Below are 20,215 nucleotides of genomic sequence, written 5' to 3'. Positions count from 1 at the left end.
GGGCTGCCTTGGACAGGGGCACCCCACACCTCTGGAGTGGTGCCGTCAGGATCTGAAGAAGGCCTGGAGATCATTTCCTTGGCCTTGTGTTGACCCTGTATGCGCATGGCTGTTGTGGCCCAAATTGTCATTTTTATTCGTCCGTTTCAGGGTTCTAAGCCACCTTGTGCAGACGCCTGCCCTGAAAAGCAGCCTGGAGCATTTATTTACCTGTTTATTTGCATACCAATTGCATGGCCTTCGATGGGAGCAGTGCGGACTTTCCTGGGTGATGTGGACACGTTCTTCTTTTATGGGGTTCCTTACAGCCAAGTCCCCTGAAATGGCCCAGAGAAAGGCAGGAAGCGGACAGCAAAGATGGAGACACTCTGTGACGACATGCCAGTCAAGCTGCAGGTCTCCAGCCCATGTGCAGAGATATGGTTGCTAGGCACCCAAGAAAAAATGGCCATCGCTCACCTGCTGGGTTTCGCTCTTTGGCCAGTTCGCCAGGATCATAGATCCAAACAGGTAAGACAAGGTCTGGCCCACCTGCACTGCCTGATTGGATGTTTCCAGGCCCAATTCAAGGTTCTGGTTTCAACACCTTGAACTGGACCTGGAAACCCCATTATTATTAGTATTAGTATTATTACATTTATATGCTGCCCCATAGCCCTTAGTGCTCTCTGGGCAGCTTACAATAAAAGAAGAAAACACATAATACAAAACACATCATACAAAATAATACATCATACAATACATGATATCAACAATAATAAGATTGTTATTATATATTATTATATAATGATATATTATATATTATATTATCTTATAATAATAAGATATTACACAAAAAGGCTTGCATGGCTTGGGGACTCAATACTGCTGGAGCCCCTCCCCACGGCGATCCACCTGGACTCCCCACTCAGCCTCAGGGGTCTCCCTCCAAGCGCCAACTTTAGGGAAGGCGATTCTCTTCCTGTTTCTCCCTCCATCACTTCCCTTCTCATAATTTTTCCTTTGCGTAGGACATCCCTTTTCTAGCGAGTAGAGCCACGGATAGAGACTGCCTTCCTTTACCGATTGTTGGTAAGCTGCTTTTGGCCACAGAGTAGGATAATTTTCGCTGTCCTTGAAGCAAATCAACCAGTGAAGACAGAAATAATGTATTTCTGAAACCTCCACCTGACGAGTCTTGGAATGCGCTCTTCTACTGTCATATGTTGTAATTTTATGCTTGCAGCTGTTCTGAAGCTCCCAGAAATCTTTGGTGTCTGAGCATCCTTGAAATGCAAGAACTAAAGAAGCACTCTTTCACCAAACGAAGTTTGCTTTCCAACATAGGCAGGAACAGAGAGTGCAGGCCTAGTAGAGCAACTCCAGCAAAAACCCTTTCTTAGCCCATGCTGCTACTTATCTATATATTTATTACGTTTCTATCCCAGCTTTTTTTTCCTTTCAGGGAACTCAAGTTGGTTTGCCTCAGTCTCCTCCTCCTGCTCTCAAACTTATCCTCACAACAACAACCCTGTGAGGTAGGTTGGGCTGAGCGTCTACGATTGTCCCAGAGTCACTCAAGAAGCTCCAGGGCTGAGCGGGGACTCGAACCCGGAGCGCCTGAGTCCCTGTCCCAGGCTCTAAACCACCACACCAGCCTGGCTTTCTTCCCACAGGATGCCCCAACTTGGCTTGAGATGAAGCTAAAAACCAGGAATGACACCCAAAGCAAGGGGGGGGGCAGAAGGAAAAGCGAGCCGGGGGTCCATGTTACAAGAGGGCTGCCTCTGCGCCAGGGCCTTATCCGTCAATTAACACAAGTCCAAACCAAACTTTCGTGGCAGCTACCAGTTTCACATACCTAATAGCTCTGGACAGACATGGGCATTAGCCAAACAAAACATACTCGGAAGCAGACTGAAGAGGTCAAAACAGACCAGCTTTGTGTGCTAAATCCCCCAGATCCCTCCTAATTTCCCCACTCAAGGATCTTTAAGCAGTCCTTGGATGCTCTTTAAACACATTGATCCATGCGAGGCTCCATTAAAACGCGGGTCTTTTGAAGGACCAGATAGCCATGCCAAACTGGTCCTCACAGATGCAGTAGCTAAGCTGTTCGGCATAAAACAATGTGGCTAGAAAGGCGCGTTCTGCGTGTCTTGCTAGTATCTTGCAGGAGGAAGCACACACGCATTGCTTCTCTGCACAGACCCAGTCGTGCTTTCGAGCTTTCCGCCCCTCCACCCAAAGCCACGCAACCTGCTCTTGGATCCCACTGGAAACTCTGGTCTTCCAGGCCTGCGAGTCTGGAGGCAATCGTGCTGACCCATAAAACCAGCCGTGATGTTGCAGAAAACTGCCCCGCGACTCTTTGCATTTGAGAAGTGGTCTACACATTATGCATGGCATCTCAGACGGCTCACAGGGCCAGTTAGAACGGGTTAAAACCATTCACTCCACAGCAATACAAACGAAGCAGAATGCGAACAGCAGCCCCGCTTGCAGGGTAAAGGCCTCCCTGGATGAAGGGGGGGGGGCCAAAGGACAAAAGCGTGGGAGCAGCAATTCAGTGCTCCCCAAACACCCTCCATGGAACTCTTGGACGCAGCTACCTTCCTACAGTCTTCATCCTAGACTTATCCGCATCCTAAATTATCTTATCTTTGTCCTAGATTTAATATCATGCATTAGGGATGAGGAGGAATCTAGTTCGGTCTGTGTGATCAAGAAGCTGACGCTATGTGTGCTTTCCCACTGAAAAGGCAGGTTGGGAGACAACATCCTGCAGATTATGCAGCTTCTGGATTTCGTGATGCATCCTTCAACTCAAAGGTGAGCAAAATTGTCCATTTTGGGGAGAGGTGGGTGCAGAAATGTCTGTGCTCAGGGAGCCAGACGCGTGTCGCGGTTGGAGTCCTGGATGCCGGCGATCCAGGTTCAAGTTCCCACTCAGCCATGGAGCTCCCCTGATGACTTTGGGCCAGACACAGATGCTCCACTCAGCCTACTTTACAGGGTTGTCGTGAGGATGAAGCAGAAAGAGGACCGTGTGAGCTGCATGACAAATGGATGAAAGATGGGATAGAAACAAAATAGATAAATTGCGGAGTCCATGAACACTCATTTCTGTCCGTTTGTTTTAACTTTGCAGGCTCGAGTGACGATGCTTTAATTTCCAGACTGACATGGGAATGAGATGGAAGGGAGTTCAGACTGAATACATGGAAAATGTTCAAGGAATGGAAGCCGACTGCTTTGAACGCCCAACGTCCAACCAAACAAAGCTGGATTGTGCCATTTTCTCCTCAAGCACCCGTGCCTACATGGGTCCACCATGTTGGACTTCCTGCACCTTTTTTAAGAGGAAGAATTGGATGGGTGCACATGGCTTAAGCGCATGATGGAAGACTATATAATGCATGAAAACAGCATGGATAGCCAGAAGGCCAGGTCCTTGGCGGTTAGTTGGACTTCCTTGCTTCCACCTTGTTTTCCAGCGAAGAAAATTAAAAAATTATCCTGCTAAGATCCAGGCAGGATGGTCCTTCCACCAGATCCTACCTTTTTTATTGCAAAGAGTGATGGGAAACCAAAGGAAATCAATCTTCCTTCCTTTCAGGTCCTCTCTTTAGTGGGCAAGGAGGAAATGGATGCCATGGGCTGAGCTAATCCTTCCCCAGAATGACTTTCTTTTTCGAATTGGCTGGAGTACACATGAACATAAAATAAAATGCGCTCAGCTTGTCAGCCCTGGACTGACAATAACCGTAATAAACCGCAATAACGGCTTGGGTCCTGGTTACCTGAAGGAGCGCTTACATCCTTATATGCCCAGCCGCCCCCTGAGATCGGCGGGAGAGGCCCTTCTCCGGGAGCCCTCCATGGAAGAAGTTAGGAGGGTGGTTACTCGGAGGAGGGCTTTCTCAGCGGTGGCGCCTAAGTTATGGAATGCACTCCCCAGAGAGGTCCGCCTGGCGCCGTCGTTATTTGTTTTTCGGCGCCAGGCGAAGACCTTTTTATTTAAGCAGTATTTTAAATGTTAATATTATTGAATTTTATTTGGCCAGGGCGGCTTGTTTTATAGTGTATGTTTTATATTATATATTTGTATTTTATTGTATATATTTTAAAATGTTATTTTAATTTTTTGTTGTAAGCCGCCCCGAGGCTTCGGCGAATGGGGCGGCATAAAAATGTTTTAATAAATAAATAAATAAATAAATAAATAAATTTTTGATAACGTCTTTCCAACTCACTAACTGGGACAGTTCAGGGATGGCCGGACACTTGTCTCAGTGGTGTTTTGCGCCGGCTGCAACCAACAGCTTGCACATTTCTCAAGACCAATTTAACGCCCGGATTTTAACCTTTGATGCCTTGAATGGTTGGAGCCGCGGCTGCTCGACGGACCACTTCTCCCGTCCCGCTTGGCTGCACTTCGCATTTCTCACTCGCCCATTTCCAAGGGTGACTCAGCGGCTGTGTACGCCAGAGAGACCTCCTCGGTGGTGGCCCCAGTCTACCTCCATCCAGGGGTTTGTCAGGCCTTTTCTTTGAGCCCTGAAGAGGTTCCTGTTCTTGCTGACTATTTATTTATTTAGGATTTTTGTATGTCGTCCCATTCGCATGAGCCTCGGGATGGCTTACATACAATAAATAAACAAAATACAAATAGTGCACATAAAATCCAGATTCACCCTGGCAGCAAAATAAAAACCTATAGATGATGTTAAAAATTGTTGAAATATTGTTGAAATAAAAAAGATCCTAGCCTGGCGCCGAAAAACAAATAACGGCGGTGCCAGGCGGACCTCTCTGGGGAGCGCATTCCATAGATGGGGCGCCACCACAGAGAAGGCCCTCCTCCGGGTACTTAGCCAAGATTTTTCATAATCTTGGTAAGGTAGGTTTTATTGCTCTTACCTAATTTTAGAGTTTCTTATTGAATGTGGCTGCTTTTGCATTTTTTTATTGCTTTTAACTTACATGCTGCCTCGAGAGGGTCTGACTCTTAAAGGTGTCCTAGAAATAATTTTAAATAAATGAATAAATACACAAACACGAGACAAAACCTTGGCCTTTGGTTGCCCACTGCATTCATGGGACTATGATAAGTCAGGGAATTTCCCCCAGAATATCTGCCATTACTCTGTGCAGGAAAAAGGTTCAGCCATTTCTGTGTGTCTCTACTCCTACCAGAGGCAGTCACCCCAATTTTCAGCGTTTCCTGTGTCTAAACTGAGCTTCACGTAATTCCTGTCAACTCAACACCTGACAAAAGTGCTCCAATGTCAGAAATAAAGACTCCCACCTAGCACTTAATGTCTGGTTTTAGAAAGTACAACCGAGAGAGAGAGAGAGAGAGAGAGAGAGAGAGAGAGAGAGAGAGAGAGCGCGCGCGCGCCATCAAACCATTTCTGAACACTGCAAACAATGCGTGTTTGTCTTCGTTAGCCCAATAACCAACCAAGTGGAAATGCTACTTCCAGCCTTAATCTACAAATGAAATAAAAGTTGTTGAAAGATGCCCATGAAACCAGAAAGACCTTGTTCCTTGCCAGCAGGAGAGGAAAAGTTGAAACCACAACATATTTTAGCAGGTTTATTAAATTTCCAATTATATCTGGAATCGTCCCTGAGTGGATGCCGTAAGGGACACGCACACCTGAAGCTGCTGTGTTGGCTGGAGGAAAGGAGATCGGGGGGGTTTAAAGGTTTCCCCAGCATAAAAGGGGGGCTTAATGATGGAGATTTGACGATCGGTCACCTTTGCACTGTGCCAGGGAAGGAATGGTGGACTTTCCATGTGGTTAGGAGAAAATTGCGAGTCCGCAGCAGGTAAAAGCAGGTGACCCCAAAACAGTGATCCCATCGCAGTCTGCAGCAGCGGAAACGAGTCCAAGATGTTGGACATGAGGACCTCGGCCAGCTGGCATGGAAGCCTCATTGCAATTGGAAGTTCCCCTTCACCAGGAAGCAGCTGAAAGAAAGAAACTGGTTTTTCTGTCAAGTCTGGCCGGTCGCTGGCAAAATACCTCTACCTCACCGGCACAACCCAACACTAGAGCGAAAACTTCTCAGGTGCCATCGCTAATGCACATCAGAGAGTGCCAGTGGCATCCTTCCTCAGCAAGATGTGCTGGACTACAGCGCCTATTCTCCCCAGCCAGCATGCAGGTGCACAGAGTTGGCATCCTGCCTCTAGCTGGCACAGATGTTTCTGATCACAGAAACATTGGCCTGATGCAGCAGCAAAGCACACTGCCTTTGGGCTGAGATCTGCACACCTCCCGGGCACACCCCATCCCCTCTGCCTCTCCGGACTTTTGCTTCAGCGCTTAATTTCCATTTTAGACTGAGAGGCTCTCAAAAGCTGCTCTCGACTGCCAGCTTTATTTCAGCTTATTTGTGCTTTGGAGCTCAGACGCCACCTCTGCCTTGTACTCAGGTTCTGGGGCAACTTAATTTTTTTTCCTACAGGAAAGGCAGTGCAAATGACCAGGGGCTGAAGGAACCCCCCATCAAGAAAGGTTATGTCATCTAGGATTGCTTGGCTTTGAAAAAGGGGAGAAAGGGGAGACGTGCGAGAGACGTCCCGGATCGTGGCCTGGTGTGGAGCCCGTGTTCTCCCCCTCCTACAAAACTGGAAAACAGGAGGGCCATGCCACGAAGTAGGTTGATGGGAGATTCGGGACAGAGCCAAGGAAGAACTGGTTTGCACCAACTCTGGATTTCTCTGCCACATTGGAAGCGGTGACAGCCCCCCTTGGGTGGCTTTAAGCATTCCTGACGGGTTTCCCATGAAGCAGCCCAGCTTCTTCCCTTTTGCTTTCTTTCAGACTTGCATCCAAATTCGTCTTTTCCTAGAAGTTTCTCCCATTTGCTATTCACAAGTTTATTTTATTTATTTATTTATTAAAACATTTCTATGCCGCCCCTTGCCGAAGCCTCGGGGCGGCTTACAACACAATAAAATACAATAAAATACAAAAATAACAATATAAAATTAGCAAGATAAAATAAATAACAATGTAAAAGAAGTCGCAAGTTGTGACTGAGATTTAATATGGAGGCTATCCATGCTACTAGTCCTGATGGCTACATGCTCCCCCTAGTATCAGGGGAGGATGCTGGTATATACCATCTGCTGGGGAGCATGGGTCGGAGGGTGCTGTTGTGCTCAGGTCTTGCCTGTGGGAACCTGGGCCCAATTGGTTGACCACCATGTGGACAGAAGGATGGGCTAGATGAACCACTGGCCTGATCCAGCGTGGTGCTCCGGAGGGTCCAGTCCCACCAATTGACCTTCTTCGAAATGTGCATTTTTCAACCAAGCATGCCCAGCACAGTAGCCATCTTATGAATGGGCAAACCACAACCACCCCGTGGCAGGAATTTTGTGGGAACACTCACGGCTCCTCCATAAATGTCCCAGTTTCCCACGATCATCCAAAAGCCTGAGGATCCTGGCTTCTTTGTAAGCTGCTCTTTGGCCAGAAAGAAACAGAAAGATGCCTTCCGGTTTTGGCAGTTGATCTACAACATTTCATGTTTCTGTTTTGCAAGTTTAAAACTGTTTTTTCTGCAACAAAAGGGGCTAGAGAGAGACATTCTTAAAGGAAAGGGAAATGGACAGGGACGCTGAGGAAGACAGGTAAAGCCAAGGACTTGCATGTACGCAGCCGTTCCTGATTAAGAGGCCGAGCAAAACAACCCGCTGGATCTATTCTGAGTTTAGCTCTTTCATTCTGATTGTCACAATGCAATCAGCAAAGTAGCTGTAGCTTGGCAGGGTCTAAGAGCTTAGCTGGACAGTGCATTTCGGACCACAGGTGTGTGTGTGCCCAGGGGAACGGGGTTGTATGTTGGAGGGTTCCCATATTGCACAAAAAAGCCTCTCAGGTAGAAAACTCACCTGTCAAGAGAGAGGTTTAGGCAAACCCCCTTTTCAAATATGCTGTTTTTGCAGGTGCAGGAAGTGTTCTGTACAGGGAAGTGGCAACTTCCCTGAAATCTTCTGCCCCGAATATTATGGCCCATCAAGAGATGGATCCAGTCTGTGTGGGTATAGTCCAGTAATGGGATTTCTCTGGGCCAAGCATTTCCCATTTCCTTTTCCTGCTAGAACGGGACAATAAAATTCTTGCAGTGCTTCCAGAATGGTGCGTCCTCTAAGTCTTCTAGATACACATTTATTTTAATGTGTGTCATTCCTTGAGGTCAGGTGTCCTACTTTGCAGATGAGAATCCTCTCTTTAGAAGGCTAGCAGGGGAAAGTCTTCTATTGGATAGTCTGTTCAGTGCTAATTTGATTTAAGAAATCAAAGAGCCCCAAGAAGGGAAATGTAGGGGTCATGAAGTTGCCCATCCACATTTTGAGTCCTGCTCTTAAAGTGGCCTTAAACACTCCGTTACAATAAACCAAATTAAATGGTGCCTGGACAACAGTCGGACCTGCCAGCACCCACAACACCCAGTCAGTTTTCTCTACTCTGCTAAGATGGTTTCAAGCCGCCCAGAGATCCTCCGGGTTATGGGGCAGCATGGAAGTGGAATGAGAGAAACCAAAAAATAAAGTTCTGTATGTCATAATAATGTCTAAATGGGCATTTGGGTACACCAGGCAGTGCAAATGAATGTCCTTTTCTGCCCACATTCCTGGGGGATGCATTTCCTCTGTTCTGGTGAAGAGAACGTGGCCTCAGGATCTATCCAGGGATCACTGCCCATGATCATAGAATCATAGAGTCGGAAGGGGCCAAGAAGGCCACCCGGCCCAACTCCCTGCTGGTGCAGGACACCACGTTACACCAGCCCTCTCAGACGGCTGTCTGATTTATCCTTGAATGCCTCCGGTGTGGGAGAGCCCCCCACCTCTCCAGGCAGCTGGTTCCATCATTGTATCGCTCTGACCTTGAGGAAGCTTTTCCTGATGTCCAGCCTGACTCTGGGCTGTTGCAACTTGACTTGACTATTCTGTGTCCTCCACTCCGGCACCAGCAAGAAGAGATCTTGACCTCCCTCTTTGTGGCAGCCTTTAGGGTTGATCTCGCAGCCCTGAGGTCTCCACCACAGAGTGGAGACCCTCCTGAAGAAGACCCTCCTGGCCAATTCCTGGGCTGCAAAGGGGCCCCTGGGCGGAGAACACACTTCTCTCTTCGCCTCGGGGTGGGCGATGGCTTCATGGTCATTCTTTGCGCGCGCACACACACACACACACACACACACAGCAAAAGCAACACAGGCCGAGCGGTGTTTACCCAACCTGGTAAGCTCGTGCATGAGCCGAGGTTCTTCCACATCCTCCCTGCCCTTGTCAAAAGATCTCCCCGTGCAGGAAACAAAAGTCCTAAAACAAGTTGGTTCCCCAGGAGAGAAATGCCTTCGAAACCTTCCTTCGCCATTTCTTCTATTCTTCTTATTAATTTTCATTTCTTTGCTGCCCAGTATCCAAAGCTTTCTGGGCATTTCCCAACAATTCATAAAACCGACGAATACAGATAACAAAAGTTTTAATATACATAATTTTAAACAGTTTAAACAGCTAAAAACAATTTCAATAAAAACAGTACTGGAAATGTTCAACGGACAGCTAGCGTATTGCCCCATCTTATGCTATTAATGACTGTTAAATGCCTGGGGAAAAGGGTGGTCTCCGCCTGGCACAGAAGAGATGCCGGCATTGCCACCAAGTGGGGAGATCTTTCCAAGTCATGGGGCCACCACGAAGCAGCCCGTTCCCCTTCTTGCCCCCCCCCCCCCCGCAAGCCACCCTAACCCTCAGATGTTGCTCATAGCGAACAGGTAGATTCAGGTCAGGTGTTCCTTTAGCTATTGCAGTCCCAGGCACATGAAGTTTTCTAGGTCGAAAACCTTTGAATGCTCACATTTGCAGCTCTATTTTCTGAAGGCTGATGCACATTTTTATGTTCAGAATTTATTCCTGTCATGGAAGGGGGCAAATTTTCATGCCAGGTTCTGCGGGCACCCATGCCATACAAAGGGGCTTCTGCTGCATGTTTGGGTTGCTGGCTTGAGTAGACCTTGTCTAGGACAGGTGTGCCTGAGCCAGTGGCACCCCTTCCTGTGCCCCAAACCTCGGTGCCAGGGACAAGCCTTCTTCAGGCTGTCCAGCCCCCTGACCTGCTAGCTTTTTGTGTGACTGAGGCCCTTCCCCAAGGAAAGCTCAGGGGCAGCAAGAAAGGGGATGGCCTTCCCCATGGTGGCCCCCCAATTATGGAATAGTTTCCCCACTGAGACCCTCCTGGCACCAACCTTGACATCTTTTTGGCTCCAGGTTAAGTCTGCCCTTTACTGCCAGACATTTCACAGCATAGGAAGGGATATGTCAACCTCTAGTTGTTCTATTTGGTATGTTAAATTTTAATCCTGTACTGCATCATTTTATTTTATTTTATTTTATTTTATTTTATTTTATTTTATTTTATTATTTTATTTTATTCTGCATCCATTTTTACAGTTGTAGCTGTGTTTATGAATTCCCAGAGAGCTTTGACTCTTGAGCAGTACAGAAATGAAAAGAGGAAGGAGAAATATTTCTCTGTGAAATATTTGTTTTCTACACAACCTTTCTCAATGGCTGGTGATTACAGACTTGTCACTCACCACATCTTGTGGGGCATCACATCCAGTCTTGTCTGTCCCACACACACCTCAGCCCCTGAAGTGACAGCCGGAAAAGCTTTCCCTTCTCAGCAAGAAAGAGGCCTCCTGGACTGAGTCGTGAAGACCTCTGTGGAAATCTCGCCTCCATCTGCAACATATTTGGTACTTCAGAGTCAGTCCATATGACTCATCCTCAGTCTTCTCCATCCCCATCTGCAAAATGGGAATAACATCCAGATACCAGTTTGCAGAAGAACAGAGAGCAGCTTGCGAGAACTTTTGTTTTCTGTTTTCCAAGTATTTACGGGGGGGGGGGGGTTGCCCCACTGAGGCCCATGGGCAAGAAGGTGGTACAGGTCCTTGACATCTGCAAAGCCTACGGAAACTTTGTTCTAAAAACAAAGTAGGAGAGGCTCTGTGGGGAGAAGTGGAACATGGGTTATCAGCAGCCCAATACTGGCCAACCTTGCAGGGAGCTTGTCCTGCTGTCACTCCCGATCAGTTCACAGTACCCCAAATGGACGCCAGGTTTCATTATTAGCCACACATCCATAAAATGCGGGGAATAAAATGCAGGAAATGCAGACGCCTCTGGAGATATTTCGGTTTCTTTTCTCATCTGGTTTTAAAGGCTGGCATTTTACATTTAAAAAAGAAATCGAGGGAAGCCAACGAGAAGAAAGAGAAAGAAGAAAATACATCGGTGCGTTCTAGTGTGACAATTAAATCCAGCCATTTAGTAACTTGCATCTGTAAACAGAGACGAGCGCAACTCAATCGGAATCTCCAACGCGTCGGCGAGGGCAAAGCAAGTTTTAAATCTGACGCCCGCATTCTGAATCACATTCCAAAATGTAAATGTGGACGCGCAAACATGCAGCCACATATTTGATGGGGATGGTGGCAAATGCCTTCCTCCCCAAAGCCCTTTCTGGTGTGCCCTCTGCCGGATCCGGGCCGCCATTGCAGGCCATGCTGCCTCCAATTAGCAATGTTGGCACCTTCCACTCACATCTGCTTTAGGAGTACAAAGCATGAAATCTGGAGTAGCAGGTTTAATATTTGATCCAGCCAAAAATATTTTGCTACAAGGACTTACCTATGGTTGGGTTTGAGGGGGGGCGGGTTTTATTCTTAGTCTTCGTGTTTTGTTCCTTTGCCAAACAGCTGGTCCAAACTCAAAAATCTGTCACCAAAGTAAATATGTTGCAGGAATAATTTCATGGCTGTGCAAAATTTGTTTAATTTCCCATCCGGTACAAATAATAACTTAGCATAATGCCACTTAAAATGTGTGTTCTTATCTGAAAACCGCTGACGGCACACTGCAAAAAATATAAAAGTAATAATAAAGCTAACTTTAAAAAGAATTCTTGGCTTTTTGTGGTGCTTTATCTTTCTAGGTGGGTCAGAATGGCTGTCCACCGGCACATTAAAGGTCATATGCGTCTTATATGATATAAATTATATATTATTATATAAATCTTATATTTATTTCGAGCAAAACTTACCGGGATAGCAATCTTATGCATAAAACCCCGGGATTAAGTCTAATTCAGCACTGGCGGGCAGGGTGTACTTGTGAGTAGGTACGTGTAAGACCGCACTGCTATTTATTTTGGGTTGGCTCCAGATTTAATCATATTTAGAGCAGGCCAGTTGAAATAAGAGGGACTTAGATTATTCTAAATTTCAAATGCAAAAATAAAAAACCAAATTCAGTCAATATTAAACGAATTTAAAATTGCTGTGAAACGAGGACCAAGAAAAATGAACAGTATCGTGCAGAGAAGATGCAAACGGAACTGGAAAGAGTACAGAGGAGGGCAACGAGGATGATCCAGGGACTGGAGGCAAAGCCCTGTGAGGAGAGATTGAGGGAATGAGGCACATTCAGCCTCGAGATGAGAAGACTGAGGGGAGCTATATGATCGTGCTCTACAAATACGTGAAAAGCTGTCACAAAGAGGAAGGCCAGGCTCTCTTCTCGTCCCTTCCAGAGTGCAGGACACGGAATAATGGACTGAAGTTAAACCAGATTTAGACTGGACACCAGGAAGAATCCCCACATTGCCAGACTGTGGAACCTGTGGAAATTGGGAGCTCTCCCTCAGTGGAGACACTCAGAAGGCGTCCGGACAGCCACCTGAGAGCGATGGCGCAACGGGGTCTGGCCTCTTCCAACTTTTTGATTTCCTGCTTCTGTGCCCATCCCCAACCCAAAGCGGCATGCCCGTGTTAGAAACGCCGGGCCAAGGGTCCAAAGCAACCTGGGGAAGCACAGTTCGGGGCGGGTGGGCAGCTTTCCCCTGGCTGGGGGCCTCATAACTGCCCCCACGCCCCTCTCCTCCAGAGGAGGCTGGCCATGGCGAACGCCTGGACTTGGCTGCGATGGTCGGTCCGCCATCTTCCATTTGACCCACCTGTTCTAGGGATGGGCTTTTGCACCAGGGCAAAGGGACTCCCAGACCAGGGCGGGAAAAGCTGGAACCCAAAGAGCAGCATGCAGGAGCAGAGGGAGATGTGTTCTAATGATCCTTCCGAGCAGACTTTTCCACGTGGAGAGCCTTCCCAGGGGAGATGCCAAACAAGACCTCTGCGTGCAAGGTTTGTGCTGTACCATCGATCTATCACCCCCCCACCAGCACCACCATGCACCAGGGGGTGCCAGAACATGTCACTCACTGGCACCTTGATGCTTTACCCTTTGATTGTCTCAGATCGTCGTGCACGGCCTTTTAGCAAATACGGCAGCGTGGGTTTAGACCTTCCATTTCTAAAATTGCCTCTGTGCATTCTTTAATCTTTGCACAGCGGCTGGCTTTTACCCTGGTTTCTCCTTCAGTCTTCTTCTGCTTTAGACCCGAGGGCTCTTCATTATAGTCTCGTAGGATATCCTATTGCATGGCTTTTATGCCCCGTTTTCTGGAGCAGCCCGAGGGCCGGGGCAACTGGGGGATGGTGGAATTCTGATTTGCCACACAGTGGGGCAATGTGTTAAAGGGCCCCCCCACCCCCCAGCCCTCATTCCTGGTCCCTTTCCCCCTCTCCGTGCATTCTGTTTCTTTTTGCAAAGAGCAGGAATGGCATCAGCTGAGGATGTCTTTCTCCTTTTTCGATCATGCAGTCTCCCTGCCTTGTTCACCGAATTTTAGTGGTGGAAGAGGCAATAATCCAGGTGTTCTCCCGTTCCACTTGTAATCCCCCCGGCGTTTTCCCTCTGCTTCTTTCCCCTTCTTTCTTTCCTCAAAAATTAAAAACCATTAACAGCAAACGCTATGCATGTTTAGGCAGGGAAAATCTCCAGTCCTACTCGAGATTGCAGAATTTTTTGCTTCTAAACACATGTAGGACTGCATCCTAAGGAAAAAACACAGCATACCTGCCGAATGCACCAGGACTCCGATTTTTAGAAGCATCCTTTGTCAATTCTGGCTCATTCCAGCAGGCTTTGGAGGGGAGTGAGACGGCTTTATTTGTCATTCTGCGGATTACTCGGCTCTCATTCCCGATTTGTTGGTTCAGGTTTGGCTACTCTAGTTCATTTTTCCTCCATTTTATTTTGTATATTCCTCCACTGCCTTCCAAGCGTCCATCTTTCCGAGCATTAAACAATCAAGTTCAATAAAAACTGATTACATAAACACCTTAGCTGTATGGAGCGTTAAAATAATCCAGTCAAAATAAAAGAAAGCATGAACAAGTACACGGCAATAACATACAGCACAATTCCAATATTTATTTATTTGTACCATTTCTATAGTTCTATTTAAAAAAAAGAAGCAGCAGCAGCTTTGGAATGCAGAGCTGCAGCTTTTCAATGAAAAGCCAGGGAAAACAGACATGTTTGAAAACCTCTTAAAACTAACTGTAGGGGTAGTTGGAGCCAGTCAGAAGGTGGTGGCCGCTGCCAGAAGGACCTTCTTCCAGTGCCCACCAACCATACTGACCTGAGTGGCAAGTAAATGAGTAGGACTACCAATGATCTTAAAATATAGGCTGACCAGTCTTGTTGTTGTTATTTTGCACGCTGCTTTATAAACTACACTACGCTGCCTTACCTGCCTCTAGGGTGGAATCAATAAGATAGGCCTCTGCATGTATGGAAAGCCCAGTGTGGCTCACATCCAAACACATCCTGGACACCTTAGCAGCCCAGAAGAATTGACAAATACTCCCAACTTCTCAGTTCGTTACAACACTGTCACGCAATGGTATTGCAGGGTTACACAGAGGGCGGCAAGGGTGTGCCGCAGACGCCTTGGGGACCCTTCGGAAATTCGGCATCTAGAATCAGCAGAGGAAGTGGAACCCCCAAGAAAGACAACTTGTCCTGACAGCATTTTCACAAAGTTGCCCCGACATCTCTCCCAAGGCAAAATAAGGGCTGAATAATTCTACCAGGCCCCATCTTGGAAGCTCTGCTGAACACGGTGAAGGGTTTGAGAAGGTCAAAGAAGCCGAGAGCAACACCTTCAAGAGGCCAGAGTAGCCTCACGAGGCTGGTCTCCTAGCAGGGGCACCCAAGGAGGAATGGTTGAAGAGACACCAAGGCTAAGGTGCTTCAACCTTCTGCAGGAGGACTGGTCACATCAGCAGAAGAGAAGGCTGGAGAGATCTCCTGGGGAACAGCGGCAGTTGAAGGCAACTCTGGTGGAGGACCTAATGGCAGTTAGCCCAAGCTAACTCTGGTTTGTGCTGTGCAGAAGAAGGATCTGGCAATCCACTTCTGAATTCCTTACCCGTGATGACAGTCCAGAATGAAACAGAAGAGAACGGTAGAAGATGAGACCCCCTTTACAAGCTACTGGGGAAGGACAAATACAGGTCACGCTGCCACTAATGATGCTACTGGACCAAAACTGAAAGGAAATCTAGTGGCCAGCAAGCACAGAGAAAAAAGGTGCACAACACCCACAACTGGGACATGGAACATGAGCAGCATGAATCAAGACAAACCGGAAATCATAAAGCAAGAAATGAAAAGGATGAGCATCACAGGACTCGGTGTGAGCAAACGAAAGTGGATAGGAAAGAGACGTCTCCAAGCAGACAAACACAAAATGTCTTACTCTGGAAATGACAAACTCCAAAGACATAGAGTGTCTCTAATATTGAGGCAAGACGTAGCAAAGTCGATAAGAGGATATAGTGCAAAATCCGACCAAATAATATCAATCAGAATTAGTGGAAAACCTATCAACATAAACACCATTCAAGGCTCACTGCAACAGCAGATGCTGAAGAAGAAGCTGAAAACTTCTAGGCAGGTGTTCAAGAGGAAATGGAGAACACGCCAGAACAAGACATGCCGATAATCCCAGGAGACTGGGAAGCAAAAGAAAGAGACAAAGCAGAATCCCGTGCTGTGTGAGGATGAGGCCTCATGGTAAGAAATGAAGCAAAACAATTTAAAGAACTTTTTGGAGCCAAGAACCTGTTTGTTGCAAATTCATACTTTAAGCAACCACTCAGATGATTGTCTACATGGACTTCACCAAAGTGCCCAAAGAGAAATCAAATAGATTATGTACTTGGAAGCGGAAGGTGCAGAAGCTGTATTCTCGCTGCCGAAGCAAGACCAGGAGCAAAATGCATTAGGGACCGTCAGCTCCTTATATCAAAAGTCAGAGCCAAGCTAAAAAAGATCACCAACAGAAATATAGTGCCAAAATAGAACTTAAGTAATATCCAGCGTAAAGAACAGATTTGCACTGCTCAGCCGAGTTAACCATGGGCCAGAAGACCTGTGGACTGAAACCAGAAACATTATTAGGAAGATAATTCCAAAAGACAATTCTTGTAGCAGCAAGACCAGATGGATGACAGAAGAAACACTCACCGCTGCGAAGGACAGGCAAGAAGCAGAAGCAAATGGTGACAGAATTAGGGTCAGAATCCTGAATGCAACTTTTTGGTGACAATCACATAGAAACAAAAAGAACTATCACAAAGAACTGCAAAGAGACAGAATGGTGTGGGGGGAGGGGCGACAAGCGTTTTTTAAAGAGTTAAGTGTAGGCCCCTTCCAGAAGTTCCAAGAAATCAAAGGGAAATTCAAACCTAGATTAGGAATGCTAAAAGTCACAAAAAGGAACATCCTTATATACTCTGTATGCAGAACATATCACAAGGAAAGCTGGATTAGAATCAGAGGAAAGAGTGAAAATTGGTGGAAGACGCACCAGAAATGTAAGACATGCAGATGACACGGTACTATTGGCAGAAAGTGGCAGTGACTTGAAACGACTCCTGATGGAAGTGAAAGAAGAAATTACAAAAGCAGGACTGCAGCTGGATGTTAAGAAAAGAAAAATCATGTCCACAGAAGAATTACATAACTTTACTGCTAAGAATGAAGCAATCCAAATTGTGAGAGATTTCACATAGCTTGGCTCAGTCATCCATTCAAAGGGAGGCTGCAGCCAAGAACTTTGAAGAAGGCTTATTAGACTGGGAAGGGCAGCAATGAAGGAACTAGAGAAGATCGACAAGTGTAAGACCATTTTACTGGAGACCAAGGTGAAGATCCTCCAACTACAGTATTTCCAGTCATAATGTGTGATTGTGAGAGATGGACAGTGAAGAAAGCTGTCAGGAAGGAAACGGATGCATTTGAAACATGGTGCTGGAGGAGAGCTTTGCCTGACCAACCAAAAGACAAACAAGTCTTGAGCCAGAGCTTTCCCTAGAAACACAAATGAGGCTGTCCTACTTCAGAAACATCATGAGAAGTTCAGGCTCCCTGGAGAAGAGCATCATGCTAGGAAAAATGGAAGGCGGAAGAAGAAAGCAAGACCAAATATGAGATGGACTGAATCCATAAGGAAGGATACAGCCAGAAGAGCTGACTGGAGCTGCCATGGACCAAACATTTGGGAGGGCTTTCATTCCCAGGTTCAGCCAGGATCAGGGCCTAAGTGACCCTGCAAACGCTTGCAGGCCACGGACAGCTGAGGGGCAGTTGTGCAGTGCAGCTGGAAGGCCTGGAGAGCAGCGTCAAGGGTCTCCTTGCACCACTGCTCTTTGCCACAACATGAGCTCTCCTGGGGACGGCCTATGCTCTGGATCCTGCATCGCCTGGCCTTGCCCTGCCCTGCCCTGCCTTCTTGGCCTCGTCTTGCCTCGCCTCACCTGGCCTGAATCCTGCCTGCCTGCCTGCCTGCTGCCCACCTTGCTACAGCCTGATCCTGCTTCAGCCCTTGTCTCCAGCCTGACCCATCTGCCCAGAAACCCACACCCATCCCCTCTGATCTTGCCTGCCCCAGGACTTTATCCTCTTTCCAGGACTTGTCCCTTGGACTCGGCTTTTGGCCTGTGAAATCTTGGACTAGGTCACTTGAATCTTCCAACTCCCTGGCTTGGCTCTGGACTGGTACACCAATTCTGCCCCCCGAACCCACTGCAGCACTCCACCTGTGCCCTGGTCCCGGTGTTCCAATGACTGTTGCCTGCCACCCGTGCCTGCACCTTACGGGATCGCCTGAAGTCAGAGATGACTTGACGGTGCAGAACAGCAACAAAGACATCCTGGACTGCGGCGCCCACTGCCCTCGGCCATGAGATAGGTGTTGTTAGCAGTGCTTTTCTAATGCACTGCACAGCCTGGAAGAATTCCAGCAATCTTTGTGTGTCCCCCATCAGTTTTGGGTTGCTATGCTAACTGGGACAAGAGCTAGAACCTTTCTGCTACCATACGTATCCTCTGGAATTCCTCTCAGTCTGTCTCTCCTCCCTGTATCGCTCTGGAACTATTTTAGCCCAAAGAGCAATCCAGAACATGCTGAAGTGTGTCTTGAAAAACAAGTCTGCCATATTGGGTGGATCTACTGCTCTGTGCCCATTGGACATTAGTTTCCAGCCTCTCAACCAATGGAAGCTCCTCCAGAGGAGCCATGTCAGGATGCCCTGAGGTTTCCTGACACAGTTCTCCTTGGATGGATCCAAGAAAAGCACCGAGGGTGGGGAAAATACCTTTGGGCTCCCCCAGCATTGCGGAGAGGAATCCTGCCTATATGATTCAACTGAACACATTAACCAAGGATCCACTGTAGGCCAGTTTGCACCTTCATGATGGCTGAAACAAGCCACCGGGGGCTTCCCTAATTACCCATATTGGCAGAACTAGGGGTTTTGCCCACCCAAACCAGCCGTGCCACCCAGGTTTGCAAGCTTTCCAGTGTGGCTAATTATGACCTGGCCCTTGTGTTCTTTGCCTGAGCATGTGTTGTTGGGGGGGGGGGGATTCTTTTTCCCATCCCGGTTTTCTGAGATTCTTCCACCTGAATTGGAGATGCCAAGAATCCTTTCCACACGCAAATGCTTGATCTGACTCGAAGCCATCAAGAACCCAATGAACTGGGAAGTGATCGAGTACACGGATAGATGGATCTTCTGCGTCTCCAAGTTTAAACGAAAAACAGAGTCCCAGCTACCAAAAATTTGCTTTATCAGACAGGTAAAAGCTTTCCTTTGAGGCATCCCCTTAGCCTGCCAAGTGGTTTGCTTTTCATGTGCTACTGTGAAAGATTTTATTGCTTCTGTTCTGATGGTGATAACTGAGCAGCGTCTTACATTAGTAAAGCGGTACCTAGAAATGGTGTACTTTCTTTGGACCTTCCTGTGCTATATACCTGAAGCAGAGGTCGACACCCTAGTTCCTTCCAGATGTTTTGGACTTCAGTTCCCATGGGTTATAACCAGAAAGGCCACTGGTGAAGAACGATGGGAGCTGTAGTCCAAAGCATCTTGAGGTCTCCTGGTTGCTTACCCAGGTTGGAAAATGTGAGTGAGGTGGCTAGGAGATAGATATGTAGGACACCCCAAAAAATCCATAGATTTGTGAGTTTTGCACTAAAAGTTTGCCATTTAGGTATGAGAAAAATAAACATTTGATCCCTTTTACTCACCAAGCTACCAAACCCATGAAAGCTGGTTGGCTGTCCTTGCTTGTGTTCCCTTTTCATAACAGGGAGGCACCTACTCTCACCTGCAAAAGCAAGAAGGCTGAGATTCTTGCCTATTACAGCCGCAACTCTCAATAGGGTTACTCTGGAGTCAGTCCAACAAAACTCAGTGGAACAGACTTTTATGTCTATAAATAGGGCTGGGCTACAAGATCTTTCAAATGCTTGTACTGACAAGACTGACCAGCAGCAGTTAATTTCATATTTTTAAGCTGCATTTAAACCTTCACAGGATTCACGCATTTCATAATACTTTTGCAGAGGGAGTGTGGGGACAAACGCCGATTATTATTTTTTTTTGAGGGGGTCCTTTCCCATGGAGAAGTGACTTTCAAGTCAGGGTAAAGTCCTTGGCCTGTGATTAAAAGTCTCTTGCCAATTAGCGCTCAACAAGTCCCATTCAGCGGCCCCTCCTCCCCTCCCCGTTCACGATGAGTAGGAGACTAATAAGGCGGCGATAAAAGGGCAAAAGGCACCGACAGCCAAAAAAGGGATTAATGAGGCTCCTCCGTTTATTTGTCTCCCTAACAGCTGAACTGTTGCATCCATTGATGCTCTTCAAAGCGGCCTCGCTGCGGACCTCGCGGGCTCCAGCGGGCATCTTCAAACCGGCAGGGCCGGCGCGCCGCCCGCAGCCGCGCCGG

Source organism: Varanus komodoensis, unplaced genomic scaffold, assembly GCF_004798865.1.
Source record: "Varanus komodoensis strain SLA01 unplaced genomic scaffold, ASM479886v1 scaffold3, whole genome shotgun sequence".
In the NCBI taxonomy this organism is placed as follows: Eukaryota; Metazoa; Chordata; class Lepidosauria; order Squamata; family Varanidae; genus Varanus; species Varanus komodoensis.
This window is presented reverse-complemented; position numbering follows the sequence as displayed.